The sequence below is a fragment of the Rhinopithecus bieti genome, unplaced genomic scaffold, assembly GCF_001698545.2.
Source record: "Rhinopithecus bieti isolate Rb0 unplaced genomic scaffold, ASM169854v2 scaffold_5626, whole genome shotgun sequence".
Taxonomy (NCBI): Eukaryota; Metazoa; Chordata; class Mammalia; order Primates; family Cercopithecidae; genus Rhinopithecus; species Rhinopithecus bieti.
Window position 1 is genome coordinate 1,124,403 of NW_016805666.1, and position 12,437 is coordinate 1,136,839.

Genomic DNA, 12,437 nt, shown 5'->3' on the forward strand with positions numbered 1-12,437 from the left:
AGAATACCTTTCTCTCTTTCTCTCTCTCTCTCTCTTTCCTTATTTATTTTCTTTCTCTCTCCTTCTTTCTCTCTCTCTCTCTCTCCTTCTCTCTCTCTCCCTTCCTTCCCCCTCCCTGTCTTCTTTTCCTTCATTCTTTCTGTCTCTTTCTTTTTACAGTTGAGTTTTGAAGCATGAATAAGAGCGTTTCACATTAACACAGAGAAAATCAGTTCAAACAGTGACATCCACATTTTCAAAGGCATAGAGGCATAATGTCTGATGAACTTGGGAAAATATAGTCAGTTTATTATAATCAGAATGTAAAGTGCAAGGTGGGCACCTCCTTGAACAATGCTGAATGGGAACTGTTCATCTGCACTATTATTACTTTATCAAATTGGGCACACACCTTGGACATTTTTCTCATCTGGGTGCTCCTTCAAGTGGAGTCCTTTAGCCTTTGGTGTATGAGTCTTGCTCTATGAGGTGGCTGGGCACCTCCCCTAACACGCTAAGATACAAGTGCTGTCTCCAAGACACCCATTACATGCTTATCCATATGGCTCCAGCTCTTTGATTCACATCAACTTTTCCTTTGTTTCTCCAACTTCTTTCCCGCCTCCTTTCTAATTTATTATTCAATTTTGATCTATCTCATAGTTTCCCACTAACCCCCTTTTTTCTATAGCCTGCCTCATTTATATTTTGTAATGCCTATATAATATTCTGCGGAATCAATGTTTCATGGTTTATAGACTAATGCCTATGGGTGGACTTCTGATACAAAGGGCAACATCCTCTCTGTCCTATCCTCAGTGCTGGCTCATGAGTTGTTCTCCACTGGGCAGCCCTGTTGGATGGAACCCCGGACTCTAAGCACTGCAAGCCCAGTTGCAGACCAGGACAGAGCCTGCCTCCCAAATCACTTCAGTCTTCCTTTTGCCTCTTTTCCTACTGACACTGCCAGACCAGTCACTGAATTGTCGTTCCTATATCCATCTTCCACCAGTCCTCTTGCCTAATCTGTCCTACAGAGTTCTCTTCCTAAAACCCAGCTATTATGATGCCATCTTTTAATCCCTGCACCCCACAAAGTTCTCCTTACCACTAGAACACAAAATAAACACAGACAAAGGAGTCTGAGGCTCTCCACTATCTGGCTTCAGTCTTTCTAATCTTGTTTTCTATGATATGTACTACAAAGCCTTCAATCCACTTACGACTTGTTATGGTGCTTCTAAATACTTCAGGCACTTTTATGTCTCAATGCTTTTGCTCAAGCTGTTCTGTGTACCTGAAGGACTTTACCTGGCCCCTTATCTTTACCCGTCAAAATCTTATTTCTTAGTCAAAGTCTAGCTCAAATGATGTTTCCATGAAACCTTCCCAGAATGTATTCCTTCTCTCTACTGAAGTCCACATGAACACAGGCATTTTTTGTTATCAGATTTTCAGAATTTGTAAATTGATAACATATACTGAAAATCTGCTTTATAGGAGGAAAGCTGTTGTGTCTTGAATACTACTCTATTTTATTGGCTCACAATCTCATTTCATAAGGTGTTGGCAGAACACGGAGATGAATGAGACAGTTTCATTCTTTCAACTGGGAAACTGGACAGGTGCATTGCACAATCTCAGAATTGTGGTAAATGTCTCAAATATGTTCAGACATCTAAGGAAGCACACAGAAGTGTCTCTGGCTATCTAGAGAGGAGAGGGACATCTGGTCAAGGAAAGGAAAGTTCCACAGCATGGACAATGCCTGGGTCATCCTGTAGGATGGCATGGCAAAGGAAACAAGATGTATGTGTAGAGCCCCTGTATTTGGTTACAAATACAAATAGCAGAGAAAAAAAATGACTTTTATTTTGTTGACCAAAAAAGTCACAAAATCAGTAATTTTAGAAAGGAGAACTTTGTTTCTAAAGGAGGACTGCATCCTGCAGGCATGAAGTGAAACCTCCTGCAAATCAAAAATCTGTGCTTCAAGGAGGAGGAATTAAAGGTAGGAATATATGATAAACAGGGTGGCAGAGTATACATATTCATCAGTATATAGGAGGAGTTTATTAATATTCATGAAGGAGACATGCATGCACATTAGGTTTACATGTATGAAACATATAACCCATATTCACTTTGGGGTGGAGACTTAACGTTTAAATACATTACAATTAGCTCCTATACGTAAAAGGTAAAGCATGATGCATAGGGCTGCTTTCTGCACATCTTAAGAAAATCCAAATCTGCAGCCAGCTGTCATCTATCAAGAAGGAGAAGTTTGTACACTGGGATGGAAGTCATGTCAGAGCCAAAAAACAGGAAAAGGGCACTGGATGGTTGGATGAAGTGAGTGAAGGATTCTTCCAGTCTTTTGTTCTCCCCAGCTTGCTTTTGAGAAAATCTATTAATGATTAGTAATGGGAAGTGAGGGGTGGGGCATGGCAGCAAATAGAATGTGACCAGCCTCTCATCTTGTTACACCAAGATCTTAAAATTTGTAGAGTCTATTTTAGCCAAAGGAGGATCCATTAGTCTGTTGGAGAGGCTTAGGGCTTTCATTTCAGTCTTTGATTATGAGTAACAGAATTTTCAAAGGCAAGGATGAACTAGGTCTCAGAAGTAAACCAGAGCCAAGGTGCTAAAAGCCACAAGGAATTTTTTCACATTGACTTCACCTTCTCTGTCACTGCAGACTTACTCTGTCTGCTTTCTGGGACACAGTGAAACACGGTCTCCTAGAGCTCTCAGGCTGACACTTCCCTGGTCAAGCGTTGTTTTAGTTATCTATTGCTACATAACAAATTACTCCAACACTTGGTGGCTTAAAACAACAAGAATGTATTATTCAAAGTTTCTGTGGGCCAAGCTTCTCTGAGTATCTCTGGCTCAAGGTTTGCAAAGAGGTTGCAGTCAAGTTGTTGTCCACAACTTTGGTCTCTTCTGAAGGTTCAACTGGGGAGCAGGTTGGGCAAAGGATGAAAAGGACCTACTTCCAGATTAACTCACGTTACTGTTGGCAGGCTTCAGATGATTTAATTCCAAACCCAGTCATGTGATTGTTGGCAAGCTTCAGTTCCTTGTGGGCTGTAGGACTGAAACCTCAGTGCCTTCCTAAGCCTCACAGGCCTCTTTATATTATTGCTTATAACATGGCAACTTACTTCCCTCCACATGACCGATCTGAGAATGAGAGAGACATTTAGTGTTGTAAAAGAATACCTGAGACTGGGTAATTTATAAAGAAGAGGTTTATTTGGATCACAGGCTGTACAAGATGCATGGCTCCAGCATCTACTTCTGGTAAGGGCTTCAGGCTCCTTTCACTCACAGCAGAAGGCAAAGGGGAAACAGCATGTGTAAAGATCACATGGCAAGAGGAGGCTGGAAAGAAAGTGGAGAGGTGCCAGGCTCATTTAAACAACCAACTCTCGGGAACGAATAGAATGATAACTCACTCATTACTGTGAGGATGGCACCAAGCCTCTCATGAGTGATCTGCCCCCATGACCCAAACATCTCCCGTGAAGCCCTGACTTCAACATTTCAGCATGAGGTTTGTGGAAACAAATGTACAAACTGTAACAGACAGAGAGCCCCAGATAGGGCCCCCATAGCAGAAGCCACATTAGTTTTGTAATCTAATCTAGGAAGTTACATGGCATAACTTCAGCCACGTGATATCCACTAAATCCAGCTCACACTGAAACTGAGGGGATTACATAAAGATGTGAATACCAGGAGGTGGGATTATTAAGGGTCATCTTGGAGGCTATCATGAGGATTAAATGAGACAGAAACTGGAATTTCTTAGGCCCTGGGAAGGGTTCTGATTGGCTCTGCTGGGGTTCAGTGCCTACCCCTGAAGCAATTGACTGTGTCCAGGGGTCAGAATCACATTTTAAAATGTACTTGCTGCGACCTCAACTCTGAACAGAGTGGGAATTTTTCAGGGAAAAGGAGCTGAGCTGCTCATTCAGGTTATTGGGGCTTCTTATTGGCCCCTACACATGGTACACACATATGCACATGCATAAATACACATACATGCCCACAGACATACATACACATTTATACTTCCTGCTGACCAGGTCAAAGAATATATTTTAACATGTAAATAAATACATACACACACGTTTATACCCCTGAGCACCGTGCCTTTTATCTGTTGTACATATTAGGATTCCGAAAACACTGTTGTTTGAATTAAGCTTTAAAAACTTTGAAAACTTAACATTTGAAAGGACTGAGGTCCAGAAAGAGGCCAGACTTTCCCAGAATCACAAAGCAAGTTAGTGACAGGGCATGGAAGAAGTTATAGCTTGGCAGAAGTCTAGTGTTTTATGATGCTGGCTAGAGATGATGGCTGAGACCTCAGGAGTGGTTTTTGAGGAGGAGCTGTGATTGGGGTTTACAGGGAAGAACAAGGAGAGAAAAGTGCTGGAAGAATGAACACATCCGCCAGGCGTGGTGGCTCATGCCTGTAATCCCAGCACTTTGGGCGGTTGAGGCAGGCAGATCACTTGTAGTCAGGAGTTCAAGACCAGCCTGGCCAACATGGTGAAACCCCATCTCTACTAAAAGAACCCAAAAATTAGCTGGGCATGGGGGCACAAACCTGTAATCCCAGCTACTCTGGAGGCTGAGGCAGGAGAATCGCTTGAACCCAGTAGGCGGAGGTTGCAGTGAGTCAAGATCACATCATTTCATTCCAGCCTAGGCAATGAAAGCGAAACTCCATCTAAAAAAAAAAAAAGAGAGAGAGAAGAAAAAATGAACACATGATTTGATAGTAGAAAGGACGATAAGATGATGCCAAGACTAGGAAACTAGATCAAAGAAAGGTCTGTTTGAAATGAGTGAAACCTGCATTAAAACACTGACATGATATTTGTGTCTTAGATTTAAATTATAATCGTAAACTAATATATAGAGAGAGTCATAAGTAATTAAACATCAGAGGACCAAAGTAGGTAAGAAAAGTGGCAGTCTAATTTATTGCAAATAATGCACACACTTTCCGGCAAAGCTATCGTCTGGGTCTCAGGTGGTGGGGGGGGAGAGGGGGCAGGGAAGTCGCGCCGGCGCTCTCCGGTTGAGGTTCCAATGCGGGGACGAAGAACTCACGCGGGCTCCTGCTTGCAGCGGACTTTTACGCATTGGTACTGGAAGGGGGAGGGCAGTGGGCGGGATAAGGGACTGTCCGGGGGCGTTCCGTAGGTGCGGCCAGGTAAGTCTCGGTCTCTTCGGATTGACGTCACCTGGCGCATGCTCAGTTGATCTGCATCTTCCTGGGCGCTGGCTGCATTTTCCCGCGCGCGGGTAAGTTGGTGATGAAGAACCCGGAAACAACAGGTACTGCTCCATCTATTTCACCTTCCTCCATTTTGTCCCTTCTCCTTCACCCAAACAATTTGTTTGTTAAAGGGATACAGTGGGAGGAGAAAAAGCAACTGAGGAAGCATGAGACTAAGAGAGAGCGTGGACAGAGCTAAGTGCTGGTGGGGAGCTGGGCAGGGTGAGGCCAGGAGTACATGGGGAAGGATACAGGGCACTTCTTCATCAAAAGGAAAAGAAAAGGAGAAAAGAACAGGGAGGAGCTCTGAAAGATTTTCCTAGTGAGGCACAGGAAGCTGAGGAACCTCAGAGCAGAGAAGATCCCTGCTGGCAAATCAAAGACAAGCTGTGAACTGGGGAAACTGAGGAAATAGGGTGGACTTTGAGATTTGGAAATGTGGAGAAGAATTTGCACAACTGTTTTGGGAAGCAATCAGACATCAAGAAACAGGAAATAAAAAACTTATGATGAGTGGTGAGGGCTCAGCTGAGGTTGGATGCTGGGACTTTGCAGGGGACTTGCTCTTGTCCCTCTCCCAGAACTTCTCTGACTGTCCTGAAAGCAACTCAGTGCAGACACCTGCCCAGTGCTGTGGGATATGGGGATACCTAGATCTTTTCTGCTGCTTTTGCTTAGATCTGGGGAGGCTGATACATTTGTTAACGGTTGCCAAATGGAGAATATTATGAAGATGGAGACCAACTCTTCTTCCTCTCCACCAAAGGAAAAAAATCAAGGCCTGTGGAATATGGAGAGAGGAAGAAGAAATGGAATTCAGTAAAGCGGAAAAATATTGCCCAGCTACATTCAGGAAAACAAACTCCTCATCATAATTTTGTTCTAAAGAACAGCGATTAGGTTATGGGATGACATATTTAATTCTTCAATTGGTTACTTCTGTTATGGGCTTAAGAATAAACAAGCTTAAGCTATAGCTTGAACTATTTAAGCAAATGTCAAGGAAGGCATTTGTGAAACTGCTACAAAGCGGTATAGCATAATGGTTATTATCATGGCCTTTGGAGCCGTACTGTCTGGGTTTGAATCTTGCCTCTTAATAATTGCATGGCCCTGGGTGAGTCACAGTCCTTTCATGTTTCGTTTACTTCATCTCTAAAATGGTGATGACAATATGCCTAACTTATGGGGTTGCGAAAAACTCTTAGAACAAAACCTGATAAACAATATTCAATAAATATTAGTTATTAGCTGTCATCATTTTTTAAGAAAAACAGATTTCTTGGTGAGTTTCATAGAAGTACTTGCTCCCAGAGTAGAGGATTCCAAGAGCTATCGGTCCTATGGTTTTCAAACTGCTCTTCAGTGCTCAAGAGTGAAAGAGACATACTTCTGGGGTTCCTTTGGGGGTAAAAAGGGAGAAAAGACTGCTGTGGCTCTTATCCGTTCCCCAGCTTCAATGGGAAGAATAATGAGCATAAGAATGAAAATAGCTCTGCTCTATCAATTTCACCTACTTTTCAGTTTTCTTTCTATATCTGGAAAGAAGCTTTCAATATTAAACAAAGAAAACGGAACTGATTTAACAAATGAAGAGACTGAAGGCTAGAAGGAGAAATGACTTCCCCAAAGTCAAATGCTTACTTTTCAGCAGAGCAAGATCTAGCACCCAGGCCTCCTGCCTCCCCTTCCGGGACTGCTTCTACTACAACTCCCTATCAGTTCGGGCCCCACCACAAAATGCCCAGAGACACATGGCCAGCACCCAGGCTGCAGATCACAATTGCATCATCATGTAACTTGCCCCCGCTCTAAAGTCTTGATCCCAAAAAGACGTTTCATCATGGAACTGTGGGGAAAGAGAGGAATATCCTGAAGTTTTTCCTAAATGTATGTATATGCGTGTGTATGTATTCCTAAATGCATGATTGTTTTTATTTCACAAACAACCTAGCTTATTCACATTTCCTCCAAAGACTTTTCTAATTCTCCAGGCAATTGACTATCCCCTCCCAGAGCTTCCTGCAGTGCCTCTTCTGAGCATAATGTTTTAATGATCATTTTTTCTGATGAATAAAATATCCTACTTTCAAGTCAATCATCTTTGACTTCCCAGCGCCAACTTCAGAGAATGGCACATAGCAGGCACTGGGCAGATAATGGATGTGAATACGTGTTTTAAATCACCAGCTGATACACAAATGTGAAGAATCATTAGTGTTGCTGTTATTATTACAGTGAAGGAGCATCAGATGTAACATGTCCTATTTCAATGAGCCACTTACTCATTTAGGTTGGCTAAGAACTTTTGTAAAACTTTGTTTCTTTCTGAGAATAAGGTGTGAGTTCAATGTGCTGCATAGGATTTAATTTTTATTTGTCACATCAAATGCCTGTAGGGCGGGAGGAGGAGCGCAAAGAGAGTAGAAGAGACTGGTTAAGGGCAAGCACTGTCTGCAAAAGGTTTCCCGAAGACCCCTAACCCCGCACACATAAACCGGATACTTTTCTTTCTCAGATACAGGCCTGTCTGTGAGCCCAGAGAACCTTTTTCCGGTAAGCAGGCTCCACACCTGACTGATTAGGGGAGACCTTTTAATGAAGGCATTAATAAAAGAAGCTGCAGCTCCAGAGGGAGCCTGCACTAATTAGGATAGTGTCAGCCAGGAGAACACCCACACAGACAGCTCTGTGTCTTTTCTGTAAGGGTAGGGTGCAAGGAGCTGCCGAGTTTTGCTGCCCCTGATGCCCTCTCCTCCCCACCTTAGGGGCGTGTTTGTTAATATCTACTTCCTACACACTCAACCCCCCGAGAATGTGTATGCCAGTCCCGCCCCAGCCAGGACCTGGGGAGGTGGCACCTTTGAACCATCTGGAACACCTTCCTTCCTGCAGAAAGCATTGCCGTGATGCACATTTCCAAGGAAGACAGAGAGACTGCAGTGCTTGGCACTCCCAGCCTCTCGGTCTCTCTTGGCTTGGCAGTGAAACTTCTGCCTTCCTCCCTTCATCCCCTGCCCTTCATTTCCTGACACTCCATACTGACCAACATGATGTCATCTGCATCAGTCACTGTTCTCCGGAGGAGAAACTGTATATATGTAGATGGCCTATATGCATATAATGCTTAGGTATACATTCTTTTGGAATAAATAATTTATATTTATTATTTACGTATAATCATATATGTATGAGTTATTTCAAGGAACTAGCTGATGTATTTGTGAGGACTGGCAAGTTTAAAATTTGTAACGCAGGCTAGCAGGCTGGAAATTCAGGCAGGACTGGATGCTGCAGTCTTGAGGGAGAATTTCTGTGGGAAAATTCAGTTTTTTGCTCCTATAAACCTTTCAACTGATTAGATAAGATCCATCCAGTTGGAGAGGGTAATCTCTTCTACTTAAAGTCAACCAATGGTATATGTTATCTACAGCTACACAATACCTTCACAGCAACAACTTAGGTTTGTATTTGATTAAATAACTGAATACAACAACCTAGCCAAGTCGGTACATAAAACAACCACACCATCCTTTACCTCATTTGAACTTCCCAATTTCTTTAGCTAAGCAGAGAAGTTAGCATTATCTACATTCCACAGATTCCAACACTGAGGCTCTTCTGAGTGGTGATTTGTTCACTTATACACAGCAAGTAATTGTTATTTCTGGATGTCATAATTAGACCAAAGGTTTTGACCATCTTAAATTCTTAAAGTTAGATCATACCACCTTTCTCACATAAAAGTCATTCATTTATGCATTCAATAATTATGTTTGTAGGTAGGTACTGATTGAGTACCAATCATGTGCTAGGTACTGATTGAGCAAGACAGACCTGGGGTTCTGACATTTTGGAGCTGACTCTCCGGTGAGGGAGCCCAACACACTGACATACACACACACACACACTCACACACACTCACAGAACTGCTCATAGCATTTGAAAAGCTTCTTTAAAATGATTGGCAAACTCTGGGAGAAGTAGGATTGTCTTCCATAACAGAGAAGCATGGGACTGAGAAAGCAGCTCAGAAAATGCAGCAATTGTTTTTCAAAGAGAGATGAGACAAGCTCAGTAAACTCAATTTCAGCGTGTTAAAGAAAAGTCTGAGATCCACGTCTGTGATGGAGGGGATGGTGAATCAGGAGTCAAAAAAGCATATGCTGAATTTTTTCCTTTGGCATGAGCAAGTGGTGGGAGCTGGGTTGGAATCAACACGTGGCAGGCCAAGGCTTTAGCCGGAAGCAGACTGGTGGCACAGGGCAGCCAGCCAGGCAGGCTACCCTTGGCTTCTGCTGCTGGGCTCCATGTGCTAAATCTCAGGAGGAAGAATGAATCAAGGATTACCGCTTTGGCTGGTGGAGACATTTTGTTCACTTCACAAAATCAGTAAAGTATTTTATGTGGTTTCCAGCAAATGCAGAATACAGATATACATTGTTTTGTTGCACTTTGCTTCACTGCACTTGGCAAATACTGAGTGTTTTACAAATTGAAGGATTGTGGCAACCTTGCACTCACCAATTAAGTCCACTGGCACCATTTTTCCAACAGCATGTGCTTACTTCATATCTCTGTGTCCCATTTTGCTAATTCTTGCAATACTTCAAACTTTTCATTATTTTATATCTGTTATGGTGATCTGTGATCAGTGATCTTTGATGCTAATATTATAATTGTTTGGAGTATCACAAACCACACCATATAAGATGGCAAACTTAATCAATAAATGTGTGTGTTTTGACTGCTGTATGGGCTGGCCATTCCCACTTCTCTCTCCCTCTCCTTGGATTTCCCTATATCCTGAGACAATTAGATCAATTAACAACCCTACAATGGCCTCTAGGTGTTCAAGTGAAAGGAAGAGTCACACAAATCTCATTTTAAATCAAAAGTTAGAAATGATTAATCTTAGTGAGGAAAGCATGTCAAAAGCCAAGATAAGCTGAAAGCTAAGCCTCTTGTGCCAAATTGGCCTCTAGCCAAATTGTTAATGCAAATAAAAAGCTATCTAAGGAAATTAAACATACTGATCCAGTAACAGACAAATGATAAGAAAGCAAAACAGCCTTATTGCTGATATTAACAAGGTTTTAATGGTCTGGATAGAAGACCAAACCAGCCACAATATCCCCTTAAGCCAAAGCCTAATCCAGAGTGAGGACTTACCTCTCTTTAATTCGATGAAGGCTGAGGAGGTAAGGAAACTGCAAGAAGAAAAATCGGAAGCCAGCAAAAGTTGGTTCATGAGGTTTAGTCTCCATAACATAAAAGTGTAAGGTGAAGCAGCCATTGCTGATGGAGAAGTTGCAGCAAGATATCCAGATCTGGCAAAGATAACTGATGAAGGTGGCTACACTAACAACACATTTTCAATGTAATGTAACAGCCTTCTATTGGAAGAAGATGGCATCTAGGACTCTCATAGCTTCAGACGAAAAGTCAATGCTCAGCTTCAACGCTTAACAGGATAGGCTGGCACTCTTGTTAGGGGCTAATGCAGCCGGTGACTTTCAGTTGAAGCCAGTGCTCATTTACCATTCCAGAATCCTAGGGTCCCTAGGAAGCATGCTAAATCTACTGTGTTGTGCTGTAGAAATGGAATGACAAAACCTGGATGACAGCACATCTATTTACGACATGGTTTATAGAATATTTTAAGCCCACTGTTGAGACCTCCTGCTCAGATAAAAAAGACTCCTTTCAAAATATTGTTGCTCATTGGCAATGCATTTAGCCACCCAAGAGCTCTGATGAAGATGTACAAGGAAGTTAATGTTGTCATCCCTGCCAATTCGACATCCATTCTGAAGCCCATGGCCAAAGAGTAATTTCAACTTTTAAGCCTTATTATTTCAGAAATACATTTTGTAAGGCTATAGCTGTCAAAGATAGTGATTCCATTAATGGACCTGGGAAAAGTAAATTGAAAACTTCCTGGAAAAGATTTACCTATTCTAGTGCCATTAAGAACATTCATGATTTATGGAAGGAGGTCAAAATGTCAACATTAACAGGAATTTGGAAGAAGTTGATTCCAACCCTAATGGATAATGTTGAGGGGTTCAAGACGTGACTGAATTGCTGCAATCTTGTGATCAAACATGAACGGATGAGGAGTTGCTTGTTATGGATGAGAAAGTGATTTCCTGAGATAGGATCTACTCTTGGTGACGATGCTATGAACATTGTTGAAATGACAACAAAGGACATATAATATTACATAACTTAGTTGGTAAAACAGCTGCAGGGTTTAAGAGAATAGACTCTGATTTTGAAAGAAGTTTTACTGTGGATAAAACATTATTAAACAACATTGCATGCTAAAGAGAAATCTTTCATGAAAGGAAGTGTCAATCAGTGCAGCAAACTTCATTATTGTCTTATTTTTAAGAAATTGCCACAGCCACTCCAGCTAACCTTCAGCAACCACCACCCCAACCAGTCAGCAGCCATTAACATCGAGACAAGATCCTCCACCAGTAAAAAAAAATTACAGCTCACTAAAAGCTCAGATGATCATTAGCAATTTTTAGCAATAAAGTATTTTTGAATTAAGGTATGACACATACCTTAATTCAAATGTCTAAAATTTTAAAAAATACATTGTTTTTCACACATAACTCTATTGCACACAAAAGTGATGACAATAAACATAACTTTTATATGCATTGGGTAACAAAAAAATTCATGTTTTTCCCTTTATTGTGGTGGTCTGGAACAGAACTTGCAATATCTCTGAGGGATGCCTGCATGTGTCTTAATCCTGTATCTAGGCATTCCTTGCCTCCTACCATCACCGAATCAAAAATGTATTGTCCCCAAACAATATTAGTTTTATAGACTTTCACAAGTTATAAAAATGCTTTTGAGTACGTTGTCCCACTTACTCCCTGAAATAAAAGCAATATAAACATTATTAAATTTCTACTTCATAGAAGAAACTGAGGTACAGAAAGGTTAATTGACTTGCCCAGAGTCTTTAGAGCAATATCTTTGAGGGCATTGGACCCCCCAGTATTTCATCTGGTTCCTGCTCAGTCATCAAAACCAAACATCATCAGTATATTAGTTTACTAGGGCTGCCATAGCAACGTTCCACAAACTGGATGGCTTAAACAACAGAAATATTGCCTCACAGTTCTGGAGAATG

At 41.7% G+C, this 12,437-nt stretch overlaps 1 long non-coding RNA gene across 1 annotated transcript in view; it reads left to right on the plus strand.

Annotated features, from left to right (window-relative positions):
* Positions 1 to 5,259: 5,259 nt before the first annotated feature.
* Positions 5,260 to 12,437, plus strand: part of LOC108530452 (uncharacterized) — a 53,154-nt gene continuing 45,976 nt past the window's right edge. The window contains exon 1 of the long non-coding RNA XR_001885835.1: positions 5,260 to 5,340. This is a non-coding gene — a long non-coding RNA (uncharacterized LOC108530452). The remainder of the gene's footprint in view (positions 5,341 to 12,437) is intronic.